The sequence below is a fragment of the Papilio polytes genome, unplaced genomic scaffold (assembly GCF_000836215.1).
Source record: "Papilio polytes unplaced genomic scaffold, Ppol_1.0 DF823980.1, whole genome shotgun sequence".
NCBI lineage: Eukaryota > Metazoa > Arthropoda > Insecta > Lepidoptera > Papilionidae > Papilio > Papilio polytes.
The window spans coordinates 3,194,674-3,210,686 of NW_013525224.1; the positions used below are offsets into that span (position 1 = coordinate 3,194,674).

At 32.1% G+C, this 16,013-nt stretch overlaps 1 protein-coding gene across 1 annotated transcript in view; it reads right to left on the reverse strand.

Annotated features, from left to right (window-relative positions):
- Window positions 1-11,745, reverse strand: part of LOC106101543 — a 52,044-nt gene extending 40,299 nt beyond the window's left edge. The window contains exon 1 of the mRNA XM_013280792.1: window positions 11,714-11,745. The gene's annotated coding sequence lies outside the window, so the exon portion shown is untranslated. The remainder of the gene's footprint in view (window positions 1-11,713) is intronic.
- Between the last annotated feature and the right edge of the window lie 4,268 nt (window positions 11,746-16,013).

Sequence of the window (16,013 nt, forward strand, 5' to 3'; positions counted from 1 at the left end):
TATCGCACAACTGTTGTTCGATTGTCGATTGTTTCGCAGCAAATTCAACTGTTTAGTTGCTCAACTAAAAATCGAGTAGTGTGCTAACCTCCATATAAGCTCATAGGAATCAAAGACCGACTAAACAGTTGTGCGATAGTTTAATTTTAAGTGTGTGCGCGATCTTATTCTTATACAAACTTTATTATACATTTTCTATATTTCTTGACCCCTTAAGGTGTAAGTAAATTACAATCTGAAACATAATTTAGACATTAAACTAAAATTTTAACTTTAGATCGTATCATGAAATTACGTGTTTTAATTTGAGCGATGTGATGTAAACGTCGGTCCACTGGTTTTACCGGATTCAATGTTAATTTATTAAAAGCGATTATAATCACAAAAAGAATTTAAAATCAAAATTTAAAGAAAAATTGTAAAAAAAAAACATTGTTTAGAATTATTACGACAGAAAACTTTCCGAAATTGTAATATACATTAACTGTGATGGAAATTTATAATTAAAATATAAACATAAACGAACCCAAAACAAAAGATACAACAACCATTGACAAAGACATTAAAAGCAAATTTTAAGGTTAGCTTCAATAAAAGCGGATACATTCTCCTCCACATTTCTGTCTATTTACTATTACTGTTGTCTACAAAGTCTTTGTTAGAGGCAGAAATTGAACGGAACTCTATACTTAAGATAAATTGAAAAGATACGTACACTATGCACTTTTCCAAATGTTTCTTACGAGAACGTATAAGCTTTTCTATTTCGACGTAATGAACTATTACAGATCTCTTTTAATTTAATTTGTATTTATAAAATTGCTTTTCAGATAAAGAAGTTAAAATGACGTGGGACTTTTAGATTTCGAGATAAAATTACTACAGAATAGGAGTATGAAATATGAAAAATATAAAGTTCTTTACAAAAGAGATAGGTGTGGACTTAGCTGGGTCGGTTCACAATGGGTTAAAGTTAAAAAGAAATATGGAATTTCGTGTAGCGAGCCATAAAATGATGGAAGAAAGCGCTTTAGGTTTATGAACTTATTCTTATCACACAAAAGCCGGAGGGTCTCGAACTGAAATTTTTAAACTAGAATTTTCGCAGCTCAAAAGTCGCGAACACCTGAACAAACTGCGCCGGGAGTGAGCGATGGTGGAGCATTGTGTTCCCGAAAACATCGGCCCATTGTGTCGGATTTAGGTCGTCTGCATTTTAAGCTTTAAACACGTTGTTCCCTGTTCACTGCTAGACCGGGAATTTTTATTATAGGCCATGCAACACAATACCTAGATGAGTTCCGCTTTAGACCGTTGTTGGCAGGGAATAACAATCGAGTACTACGGTTCTAATAAAAACGCGATGATAGCCGCTTGTATATAGGCCACTGCAGGACAAAGGTCCCCTTTTGTGAATAAATCCATTGTTGCAACAGTATTTTTAATATTGTGTCAAAGACTATATGCCGAAGATTAAAAAACGTGCAATTTCAAAATGATTTTTCTTAGTTTTTAAGGTAAAATATTAGAGCGTGCGCACACTTGAAACTAAACTATCGTAGAACTGTTTAGTCTTGTTTTGAGTCTTGTAAGCTTCTATGGAGTTGCGAACACTACTCGATTTTTAGTTGCACAACTAAACAGTTGAATTAGCCGCGAAACAATCGACAATCACACAACAGTTGTAAGATAGCTTAGTCACAGTTGTGCGCATGCTCTTTATTTGTAAGAAAATGAGTTTTCATTTAAAACATTTCCTGTCGTGTTACGTTATGATTTTTATAGTGTCCCTGCTCTAACAATAGCGCTGTTTTAATTAAAATTCCTTATCTGATAGTAAAATTAAAATGTCCGCCCTATCTAAACATCACTGAAATTATATCGTAGTATTTTAAGAGTTGTAACAAAAAAATCTTAAAATTACAACGGTTTACTGTTCCCTACAGCTATCTAATTAGCAGTTAAAAAGTTTTACACCGTCCTTGATTTACATTAAATATTAATCTGAATTTAAGTTTTTGATATTATTACAAAAATGTTGGTATAAAATCTGAAAGTTGCCAAAAATAAATATTCTATTACCTTCTACTAAAACCTCAATTTTTGGATTTACGAAAAGATTCGCTAGAAAGAAAAAAATCGAAGCATCGTATTGCCACAGGCGTCACATAACTATATTTTCTATATCTTCTACTATTTTTGGAAGCTTAGGTAGGTTAGTAGTTTATTTGTTTACTATTATTTACTAATTTAACAGTTTAGTATATTTTACACATTTTAAACAAACCACTGTAGATCAGATTTTTGACTACAATGTCAAGAGTATTTTGTTCATATTAGTTCAGTTTTAGTAATTTTACTTATTAATAATGTAACAAAGGCTCGAGTAAAGTATTGCTAAAATAAAGTATAAAAGAAGGAGAAATTAAGACATTTAAAAGCAATGATACTACGACTTAAGCCTCAAGATATTTAAACTTTCCATGTTAAAATACCCAAAACATCAATAAATACAGACGTATCTCGAAAACTATGCAGACTGACACCAGCATCGTGATTCCAAGTTTGCGATTGTCCTCGGAACTTGATCGTTCAGTTTATAATTAAACTTGGGGTCAAGTCGTAGTTGACTTCGATGTAGTCTCTCCCGGGAACTTTCTTTGTTTGTGTACACCCGCTTTAATTACTCACTAAGTGCTTGATAAATTAATAAATATTCAATTAGTGGATGTTGAAGCGATTGACGCTATTCCGTTTGCGGCTTTATTCTCTTACTTGGGATTCTAATTAGTTGCGATTTTCTTTTGTTACTAAGGGTCAGTCTATATCAATTTCTTTTACTTATTCTTCTTCAATTCAACTCTTTTTATACATTTTCTCGACGCGTCTTTTTACGGTCTCGTTTGGGAGGGTGAAATTTTTCGTTTTCCAGTTACGGTCACTGCAGAGAAAATTGTATGTTTCTACGTATATATCCTACATGTCAAGATTAAATTTTGACGAAGACTGATAAAATTAATCTAACAAGATTTTGTCAACGAATTCACTTACGTATTTATTAATAACTGGCTGTTGCCCACGACTGCGTCCGCGTGGTGAAATCCGCCAGAAATACGCTCTTTATCATTGGTTCCTAAATATAAGTAATAATCAAATATAGCTTATGTTACTCACAGATAAATTACCTTCCTAATGGTGATAGAATGTTTAAAATCGGTGAATAGAATTCATACAAAAATACAAATCTTTCCTCTTTATAATATTGATATAGATATCTTCACACAAGATAGAATATTGACGAAATCTAATAAGCATTAATAGGAAAATATTTATTGCAATATTTTTATCGATTTAGCGCTTAATATTTCAAACATAACATCTAACCACATGTTTAATTTTTTTATAATGATTTAATGGATTCATTATTTACCAGTACATAATAAAATAAATAATATTTACGCATATTTTATAGTGCTGGCTCGCCTTTCCAGAACAGATGGCGTTGTAATTGATGTCTTTGTGTTCAACTTATATAAAAATGCATTTTAACATAGTTTTTTTAAATCTTTAAATGTTCCTTAATGTTATTTTAATGAAGCTGCAATGTTATAAACATATAAATCTATTTGATTAAATAACGAAGTGAACAATTCCTTGTGAGTAATTAATTTTATTGTTTCTTTTGTAAGCCAATTAGAATGAGACCTCGACTACAAAGAATAGGGATGTAAAACATCCCTTTGTTTACGACTTCTCGCGTTTTTTTACCGATTGGTGTTGTAGATATTATCATGGGTTGTAGATGCACCCATTTTGTTATTGTATTCTTAAAAATCCCATAAAAACATAAAATTCCACAATCGAAATGCTTACAGCGTTTTAATTAAAAGCAGCCGTAAATGCCCTATTTGATAATCATTACTTTGGGAAGACATTTCTCATCACAATTATCTGTTATCTATTAACTAATGTTACAAAGAGTAAAGATTTTTATTTTTGCATGTACTGAAATAACTCTAAAACTACTGGGACGATTTAAAAAATTCTCACACTGTTAGAAAGGCAAGTTATCTATGAGTAACAAAGGCTATTTTTTTAATTTCATGCAGACAAAGTGGCCAGCAACAGCTAGTTAAAAATAAACCAGTCACAGACTCCAACACATTCACCATTCGAATTTCAAGCATGTTAGAGAATGTAAAATAATGAATGAAATCGTCAAAGAAATGCGGAATTATATTCTGTACTGGCTTACTAACAGGTCTATTGTATGAATCGTTATACTCGTAGCTTTACCTGTTTGCAATTCGTTACATTGGTTTTCAAAGCGTGATATCTTCTTTTTGAAATTTAGACTATACGGTTTCCTATTAAGATATACATTCGTCCGGAACGTTTTACGATTTTAATCGTTAGGAAGTTGTTGAAATATTAATGGGCGCGTTATGCTCAATTTCCGGGCTTTCAGCGAATAGCTATCGGTAACTTTGTCCTTTAAAATGTTAATCGCTCGGTGTAAGTATTCGATGGAAGTTAATTGCGTAAGTTTTAAATACTTAGCTTTGATACGAAATTCAAATTTATTGATTGTAAATTTGAGCCATGGAATATACTTTTGGAAATGTCTAGAGTATGTTTTTCTTGGTAGGCATTAACAAATGTTTATTTTTGGTACTTCAATCGTCTAAAAGGGTTTTTACAAATTGTAACAGCGTATTATACAACGCTCAAGCGAACTCTAAGTTCCATTAAAATTTTGACCCCTCCCTTAGGACGCAAATTGTTTAAGTTTCGTTTTAGTATTCAACCGTAAGTGTATCTATTTCAATGTATACACAAAATCACTGATACACAAATAAATGGAATTCTATTTATGTTCTGAAAATGTCAGTTTGAATGGAAGCTTTAAAGGTAAAAAAAACCGTGTAAAATGATTGGATCACTCAATCGTTTATTTTGGCGAACACAAATTGTTTACAGGCAGGTCCGTTTTTAAAGCGAAAGTACGGGCAAGCTCCGCTGGAGTGCCATAAAGTGGGGCGCTTTTGAAAAATTACATTTATTAAATTTGAAACGTTATTCAACACGGCATCCGTTGATTATTCCAATTTTTCGCATCGCTTGCTCCCGTTAATTGTTTTCCCAGTCCATCCAATTCGTTCTTCAGTTAGCTTTACAATTTCAAAGTGTCATTTGATTCGTGATGGATTTCGAAGTTTTTTGGCAATTTCACGCTCTGTGGCGATTCCCCAATGGATTTTGTTTTGTTTCATCGTATACCTGGAATTGTTTGAGTAATTTGGATAATTCAATTAATTAGTTGAGAAACGTTTCATTTCGGTTTGCGTTGCTTGCGACTATGAGTATTGTTAAGGCAACATTATTGCAAACGTATATTTAGTTTCCCGGCACATTACAAACTTTTAATCAGCTGTAAGCATATATAGTGCGCACAATACAACGAATTGGTTTCATATGATTTTGACTTAACAGCCCAATTCGACAAATATCCGATTCAAAATCTAGTCTGCAGAAACTCTTAGTATAGTTGCTTCGTATTATTGAAGGATCGGAGTCAAGAATTTAAGAAAATTTTTCGATGCAAAATTAAATCCATCTTTCTAATAATTATATCTCTTTTCGTGATTAAGCTTTTTGTGACCGTCAGTAACTATAGGCAACTACAAGTAGAGAGGATTTATGCCTTCAAAAATCTTTAATTTATACATTTCAAAGTTATACAATCGTGTTAAAGTGCAGTTAATTCAAAACTGTCTGAAAGTAATGAAGTCGTCGAAAACTTAGCGTACAATCGGTAAAAATACAGCGAAATGTCTCAATTTATACAACAAAATTGTGATAAAAGCCGTAAATGTAAAATGGTCACTTAAATCATGGCTGGCACGGCGATTGCCACGCCCGTGCTGACCGAAATTATGTTTGCATGTACCTGCTTAATGTTGTATGTAATGCGTTTCATTACATTAGAGCATATTCAATTAAGATAAGAATTTTGAGGCGGCGAATCCCATTATGTTCAAATTTAAATAATTGTCTGTGTTATTGTTTTTTGTTATTTGTTTTGGCTCTTACGTAGTTTGTAGAACATTCCCACATATTAAAATCTATTATATAGACATTATCTTATCTCATAACTACATAAAGTTCCTTGATTGCCTATCAGAAAGAATGCTTCTGGCAAGACAGTTTTATAGAAGGGCCCTGGTATTGTTATTTCTGGGAAGTTTTAGTGCCGAGGGTTTTTGTGTGTTCTTTAGAGATCCTGGAACCCGCTTCTATTTCACTTAACAATAGCAAAACATTGAAACTACATTTAATTACGTATGCAACAACTTCATAAATGATAAAGTCACCGTTGAACTCCGAATTCCAATAACATTCTAACTTCTGACAGATTGTGAGTGGCGCTTACGCAGCCAAGTTTTAAAAAAAAACGTTTCAGAATCAGGCTGTAAGTCCTCTTTCCAGTAATTGAGTTCAATTTAAGTCCAAATCTACAGATTACAAAGTACATCAAAGAGTATTTGAATGCCTAAAATATCTTGACGGATTTTAATTACTTTTTTTTAAATTTGAAACGCAACAAACAATGTCATTTCTGAAATTGTACGTTAATTCTTATTTTATATCTTAATGAAACGAAAATTCAATTAAAAATTTCCTATTTACATTGCCTTAAAAGCCAATTACAAAAGCTAGAATAAACGAATTATTTGTCATTCCTTTGTTGGATCTCAGAGGAGCGCTTATTAAGAAAAGGCGATTAACGTCTGAAAGAAGCTTTCTATTCTTAGTTAATCTTTCTGAAAGATATATTTTACGTTCAACATAAATTAGTCTTTTAATAAATTAAATATATTCGCTTTTACTTCAATAAAACAATGTGAGTACAATAACGCAAAAATAAATTAATATTATTTTAATCTTTCTTAACTAATAAATACTAATTTAATTTATTTAGAATGGATTGCAAATTATAGTTACTGTTTAAAGAACCCAATTTTTTAATGCGTTCGTGTATTGCATTTTAAGTTCGAAACTTAGTATTTACGAAAATAATATTGCACAGAAGCGGCAGCTGGTCCGCCTCTGTGGCATGCTGAGGGCTATGGTCATTTGCATACTGCGGCCGGCGTCAGACTCATAATCATTACTCGCCAAGCAAAATTAGCCCCTAAGGTACACTAGTCGACAACTACCACTACTTTATTATCCCTCAAACGTGTTCACTCATGCTAATTTGAAACCTTTGATGTGGCTTACAGTATCGGCTCTTGCTGGACTAACATTAAATGCAATAAAATAAGCATCGATCGGCTTATTAAGTTTGGGAATAAAGGAAAGTAATAAGGTATGTTTTAATAAGATATTTTATTCTGTTTTACTTTAAAATTACGGGTTTAAAAACGCAGAATGTTGATGAAGGAAAGCTGTTTATATTCATGTTTATACTTATTTTGTAAAGAGGAAAGATTTGTTTGTTTGTATGGAATAGGCTCCGAATAACTGAACAAAATAGTAAAGGTACGACGGAAAATTTCATAGGCAAATATTTTTTGCCATCTAGACGAAGTTGGGTTGGATCACTAGTATTTTACAAAACTTTGTCCATCTATTTAATTTCAATTTCAATCGATATTTATATAAGAGACACATATATACTTAAATCTAAATTACTTTGTAAATAATGTGAAATTTTACCTGTTCTTAAAGCTTCTAAAGAGAATATTGAAAGTTAATTCTACCATAAAATATTCAGGAAACGCGTACATAAAATTTTATCTTTTAAATCTAGCCAACTTCGGTCCCGTAACCTGAATTCTATTCACGCTTACATTATAAAAGACAGTTTAATAATAGAATGTTTGAAATCTTGCACTTTGCTCAGGTACGCGAGTGCAACGTAATGTTCTTGCAAAACTTTGCAACTTCTTAGTTTAAAATGCACCACTCGCGACTCTCCATAGCTTTTTAATCTTTTGATCAAATACTCTTACAGTTGACGACAAATTCATTCCAGTCCACAAAGATTATAATCGCAGACGTGACTTTTTCTACGATTGTTTTAGGCAACGCTATTTTTTGCGGTCGAAGACCGAAAATAAAAAACCTCGCGCGCCGTTCCCGTGTGTCATTTCTAACACATTTTAATTAGCATGTGTCGCAGCTGGATACGTTCGTGTGATAACAATAGAAAAATATAAAATAGCAGGTGTGAAAGGTAAGGTTTGTATCTACAAAATAAACGATTGTGTTAATAAGCAAAGAAAGAAGCTGTTAATCTTATATCTAGCACCTGCCTGTTTGTACAACGATTACAGCCCGAATTTACAAAGTAGGTGCCTATTTCGCTGTAGTACGTAACAATATTTCATTGATACTTAGCACGAAGTAAACGGTCAACATATTTTACGACTGTAAATTAACTTGTAAACGTCTACAACCGTCTACAACGTCTACGACAAAAACTGTTGACTGTATACGTTAGTGAAAAGGATGATCAATCGTATGTTGTGCCAGTATTTTTTGTATTTCATCTATACTAATATAATAAAGCGTAAACACACACTTCTTTGTTGCCTAAGATGTCGGCAATCACAGCATATTTTCGAATAACTCTTTTTTTTATAAAAAGCCCTACACTTAGGTCACGCTTTAGGCTATACATTTTCAGGCCGTTAAATTTAGGGTAAATATTTTAGATAAAAACCCTAATATGGGAAAGAGACCATAAGTTGCTGCCAACATCGAGGAAGCAAGGTTGGCATGGTTTGACATCATGTCATGTCATTTTGACATTTGCAGTTGATAATTTGACAAACGTGAACAATAAAATGAAATTTTTATAATTTTTTGCGGATGAAGTCGCATGGGAACAGCTAGTATGTTAATACAATTATTTAAAACCGTCATAATTTAAAATCCGAATGCTATAAACTCAGGTTTACTGTTCAAATCTTTGCCTACATTTACTATGTCAGGTGAGTTTCATTTTTATCTGGCTCTCTTCCAACTCATTGTTATTTAAAATACTCTCGCGACCGCTGTATGTATGTACCTTTTTCACAAAACAAAACACAATATTATTCATACAAACTACACAACATTATATAAATTCGTTCAAATTAGCAAAGTTATCGTATAATTTTGAATACGCTCATGTTGCGTACGTTTTTATGAATGTTTTTTTAAAATAACTTATTTTTGTTGTTACGATAATGGTTATAATGTACATATAAAATTCCGGTTTTACCCTACAATCAAAATGTTTTAATTTCAATATACGAATACTTTGAAATTTCTGACGGTACAAGAGGATACGTCCGTTCCGCGCTGTATACGAATGTAATCCTTGTATAACGCGAGCGTAACATCACGAAAATATACTGAAAAAGTTATTTTAATCCGTTGTGAGTAATTTATGGATACCGCATAACGCAGCGATGCAAATATTTTAACGGTACTACGATGTTCAATGGCGGTCGCTACTACAGATAATATTATATTGCGTTTATTAATAAATAATAAATATATTACTTTTTTAAAGTATACACAGATACTCTTTTAGTGAAATGCTTTAATCAGAAATATTTACTAAATACAACAATCTAAAATTACTGAGATGACGGATGATAGAGTTGTTTGGAGGACGAAAACCCGGTGCATCGACGGGAGTAGGATAAGGCAGGGGAGATGTTGATGATGAACAAAGTTAAATAGTTGTAACAATGAACTGTTAAAGCATCAGATATTAAATAAGGTATAGTAGAAAAGAGAAAAAAACAAAGTTTCATTTAACGTCTAGTATTGGTTAAAAATAAACTCTCCATAAATCAATATAAAAGTTCATCGAAATATCTGCATTCAAACAACCAAACGTAGTGTAGTATTTTTATTTCTATTTGAAATATCAAATAAAAATAGACGCGCAAAATTGCTATGTACTGCTCCTTACGAAATTCGAGATTACTGTCTACCCCTTTCAGGTTACATTATTATAATTGCATTTTATTAATTAATAAGCTTTTCCCGCAACTCCGTCCCAGTGTTATTTAAACAAAGATATAGTGAATAGCCTATGTGTTCTTCCAGACAATCCTCTACATCTGTAGCAAATTTCTTCGGAATCCGTTAAACCGTTCAGGCTACAAACTCTAACAAACATCCATCCATCTAAACTTTAGAGTTTATAATATTAGTATGATTATACTCTAGTGTTTTGAATTTCTTTAAAATTATTTACCAAAATGTTATATTTGATACATAGAAGCAATAGAGACGCGACAAAGCAGTTTTAATTTTAAGTGCACTTCGAGTAAAAATGGCTTCCCAGTTGCCTCCCCTTTGTAAAGCGGCAGCATTGTTAGAGCAATACTTAAAAACTAATCCAGACTAGTGCTATTAAAACAAACTACAGCACGGAGCAGCTCGGGCCCTGACATTCGCTGATTGGCCGTAGAGACCCTCGCAAACACACCGCATTGTTTAGCAAGAGTCTAGCCTCCCCCACTGAGATATCATTGTTCAGGTATTTACCTACGTTTATCTACTAATGTCAGACACCGCTGTTAATGGAAGGATTTTTATTTGCTTTGAGTGTACAAGGTTGAAATGATAACCTGTAGTTCATACATATGACATTACTGTGGTAGGCAGTTATTTATTTCGCGCCGATTCAAGGATTTCGTAGTAAGACTTCATGCTTCAAATGTGAACTATCGTATAAAAATTGGGATAGTAATTGTTTGGATGGATGGATGTTTGTTAGAGTTTGTAGCCGGCTGTAAGGATCTCGATGAAATTTATCATGGATATAGAGGATAGTCTAAAAGAATATGTGTTCAAAATACTTTTTTTTTGTAATTCGACACGAGCGGAGTCGCGGGCGAGAGCTAGTTAATGAATATGATTCATATCGGCGGCCATTTTGGTTAATTGATACTCAGGCTCCATGTCTGCAACCCGACACCACAGCAAAGGGGTTGAAGCCATTCTTCGGCTGCTGGCCAATGAGAGCCTTGAAAAGCCGATCGAAAATTTTAAGCCCTCTCTATATTTTTTTGTATATGACTAGATACATGCCTGCACAATGAAAGGACTATATACAAACATATTTAAAGGACTATGTAAAATTAAATGCTAATAAAGGTGACGAATACCAAACGACTAAATTAAAAAAAATAATCACAGTAAAGAAAAAAAAGAGAATTTTATAATCTTAGATTTTATAAAATAAAAAACATCGTCATTTGTAATATCATCGAAGATTGACCAAATTAAGTCTCAAGTTGTATTGGGCAGACTAGGATTCAAGTTTGAGTCTTTAGTAAGGACGAATTATCGTGTCTTTTTTATTCCGATCAACTATATTAAATTAATCGTATCTAGGATACTGCATATTAATGGTTTCCTCTGTGAAAAATACCCTATCCACTGCACCAGTGTTTACAATAGTATCGGAGATCGTAAATATTGATAAAGTATAACGCAATAGTGTAAGCAATGGGTTTATTACTTCCCGTTTCACATCATTTAACTCGCACGTGACTGATGTTCGGGCTTGTCCAAACGTTGCTATGATTTTATTTATGGGGTCGTATTTTGTTGGGGTTTAAATATACCACAGTTTATATTTTTTATGACCTTATCTATGATTTTGTGGGAGAATTTAGGAAAAAGAATATCCACTTACTGCAAGTCTCCTCCTTTGTCCAATAAAGGCCAGGCATCTGTAAAGAATTGACTTAGTGAAATAGGGTGGCTATTTACGCGTTTAAAACCTTCTACTAATGAAAATACATTTTTTTTTACTAAGATGGGTTGCTCAAAATTTGGATACGTCTAGTGGTTTAAACGTTGTTTACATAAATTATGTTATACCTCCGGGATATTTGATATTTATCATTTGTTTAAATTAAACACAATCTTTGGGAAGAGGCGCCCTCGCACGGCGTGTTGTGCAAATCATTGTTGGTATATCGGATGTTTTGTTTAGATTGTGGCGGTTAGTTTACAACTCCTGCGGCTGTTTACCTTACATATAGTGTGAATAAATAATTTGTAGACCCTTGTTAAATATTTAGATGGTAGAACGTCTTACAGCCGCACCTTGATAAATATCTTGATTCGTAATTACTTGTAAATTATTTATTAACTAGCTTTCGCCTACGACTCCGTCCGCGTGAAATTAACAAAAAACTAAAGTGATTAGCCTATGTGTTCTTCCAGACTATCTTCTACACCTGCACCAAGTTTCATCGAAATCCGTTTAGCCGTTTAGGCTACAAACACTAATAGACATCTATCCATCCATCTAAACTTTCGCATTTATAATATTAGTATGATAGTTGTATTAGAAGAAATAGGTTGATTTAGTAAAGTCTGGTCTGGGTTAAGGACAGTTTAGTTGCATTTAAGACCTCGTTGTATCACACTAATGGTTGTTATTGAATCTTTTTGCTGTCTGTTGTTGTCTGTTAATGGATAGATAGGTGGAGTAATTTTTCCAATGGTTATTTCGATTGCAATATTACAGTTCAATTCGCTCTTGTGTATTGATTAGCACAACGTTAAAATCTTATGCTTGTTTGTTCACGTTGTAAACATTTCTCGACCACTATCAAGTTGATTGTTTGCATTTACCCGAACTGTTCAAAACACAAAGATTTGTTTAAGGTAACTGGTAAAGTGTACAAGAACCCTTACTTCAGAAACTTACCTATTCTTCTATTAATACTTAATTATTACTTACGTAAAACTGGTTAGTTAAGCAATTATTTATTGTTAGACATGTACTTATATTTTATGCTCATGTAATATGTTATTATTAATGTTTACATTTGTTAAAAACGAGAAAAAGTAAACTTTGTATCCTTGTTAAGATTGACAACAGCGCCATCTATTTAAATAATAAGGAAAATAATTAACCAGCCAGTCAGGATTGAAATGTATTGTTAAAAACACATTTCAATCTTGACTTCATTCTTGACTTCTTTTAACATTCCTTTCAATTTTGATTACAAAAAATAAAAACTTTGTTTCAAGCGTGATCCCCTTTATTTACATATGCGAATGTGTGCGGTTTTGTTCACATTGCGGCCGAGAGAATGTGTATGCGTAATTACGGCTTTGGGACCCGATGCATACCGACCGCGTTTGTGGTGGTAGACTTTTTTTAAACTAGATGGTCCAATGTTTTTGAACCGTTTTGTTTTTGTTGTTGAAATAATATTTATTGACAAAAAAACTCAATTTTTAAATACTTTAGATTATACAGAACTTAATAATTTAAACAAACCTTTTCATAATTCTGACCGAAGAGTGAAACAACATTCAATTCAGTTTAAAATTACATTGGAATTCTGACCACTGTTAGATTGTAAGCAGCGCTTACGAAGAAATGTTGAAGAATCGTTTCAGTATACGGCCTTCAGAGTATCACTCTGCTTATAAATAAGGAGTTTTAATTTTTTCCATACAATTTAATAACAAAATCTTAAATCCTATTCGAATAATAAATCTATATAAAACTTATCTGAAAGAAAATTGTAACACAGTTATACATTAAAACAATAGGATATTTTAATTAAAAATGAAACTTTTAATTAAATACAGTCTGAAGTTTTAAAAACGTACCACCTGACTTCGGAGCTAAGAGAATTGGTGAACTTTTTACTACAACGCGATTGAAGTAGAAAGTTATAACGTCATCTTATGAGATATTTCAGTCATTTACTTTTTTACATTTCTAATACTCTGTTTTCTTTTTCAAATTGCATAATTAAAATTTAATAATTTTCTAACACCATAAAACATTACTTAACTAACTTTTGTCCGCAGAGAATAAAAAAAAAAGTTTACAGAGTATGTGTTCTTCCAGAATGTTCTACATCTTTGGCAAATTTCATCCAAATCCGTTTAGCCGTTTAGGCTACAAACTCTAACAAACATCTATCCATCCATCTAAACTTTCGCATTTACAATATTAGTATGTAGTATGATTTCAGTCAAAATACTTTTACAATTCTGATATTTTGTTTATTTTGTAAATTACATTAGTTATTGAAGTTTGTGAATTTTATTAACACCAAAAATCTTTATATAATTACCAAGTTTATATAATAACAAGTTATTATTAAAGAATGTTTTTCGTTTCATAAACTAGATGGTGTTAATATAAATAATCAGGAATGTTACTTTTCATTATAAGAAATTTCTTTTCCCATTCCTGCTTTATTCAATCAAGGACAATAATCCATTTACGTGATAAACGTCGGTATAACATATTTGTTAGGAAATTCTTTACCAAAATAACATTTCGTATCTTTTATTACAATAACAGACGTGTTATTCCTATCGTATAGTGAAAAGCCATGTCTCTTTAATTAAACTAGTACAATGAATGTAACACGTGCGCCGACCTGAGGGTCAGGTGCGTTAGATACTTTTGACAAGCACAAGCGACCATCGTAATATGACCCTTCACAGTTTATAATATTTTGTTTGGGATCCAACAAAGTTTATATTTTCCTAAATTACGGTATTGTTAATTTGAACCTTTGTATTAATTTGACGTTAAAACTTATTATGTGAAGTAATAAGTTATAACGTCAAATTTAACATCACAACAAGTATATTAAAATCAAATACTGCCTTCCTAAAAGTAATATTTTAACAAAGGAAGTAATTTTAAAATTTTAATTCTTTAAGTAGCCTAAGAAACTAATTAAAGTCTCTGAATGTTGTAATTTAGAGTTACAATATACAGAAAATAAAGTAATAATAAATACCAGACTCCAATCATTAAAACAAAAGTTGTAAAGACGTAAGAGATCTTATAAAAACCAGTCTTAAGTAGCAGTCTGTTGTATCTAATGTCTTAAACTGATATACATTGAAAGGATCATTGGGCTAATGGATCTTATCTGTGGAGTATGTCGTGCCGCGCAGAGCATGAGGTAAATGTTGATAAAACTTAAGTAAACTATAATATAAAATACATTACTAATAATAGACGACGATACTTTTTTATTTTCTTTTTTATTTGTAAGGTAAGAGAGGTTAATTCTTTTTAACAATGAGTCAAATTAAATTCTATCAACAATTCTTCTTGTTCTGATTTTAAACGTGTACTTATTTCCCCTCTTATTCTTCTCTACGTTTCTTGTAATTATCCATCGCTTTATATTTAACTAGTAGTTGCAAGCGACTTCGTCCGCGCGGAATTAAAAATATCAGTGATAATGTAGCTTTGTAATACACTAATAAATGCAAACAAACCAAATTTTATGTCTTTATAATTTTAATATAGACGATATCAATATTTATGTTAAAAGAAATGATACATTTTTAATTCCGTAAATTGACAAATAATTAATTGGTTCAGAATATCGCACCGCTGTGTCGTTGTTAAATAAAATTACGTAAGTGGTCGTAATAGCTTGAGTATCCTGATGTAAGATAAGATATATCTATTACTTTGTTTGTTAAAGTGTCTCACTTTAATGAAAGGACCGATATAAAAAAAAAAAACGAAATAAAAGCATTGCCATCGTTAATCCACGTTCTGTCAAAATCCTCAGTAAATAGGATTTCATCCGGCTGTATCGAATGTTGCTCAATTTATTAAGGTTCTTTCTATCTTTGGGGTCTTCTTAAAAATCAATCCGGTCTCGGAGCACTCGTTCCAATCAATCACAGTCCGATTGAAAATTCAATCGCAATAAGAGATGACTGAAGAAGGATTACGTGACTACATTACGGGATATCGCTAAAATAACTTTGTCGAGTTATTTTTTTTTAACTTTTTTGCGAAGGGCGACTCCCGAGGCGTCGTACTCTGTTTCATATCGCTTTGCCAAAGTTGTGATGAAGAGAAAACTTTGATTTGTTCGATATGTTTCAAACAAAGTTTTACGAAAGTGTGAATGTTTGAAAAAATTGTTTCTCCTCATTTGAATTTCATATTTGAATACGTTTTTATATCTGTATGA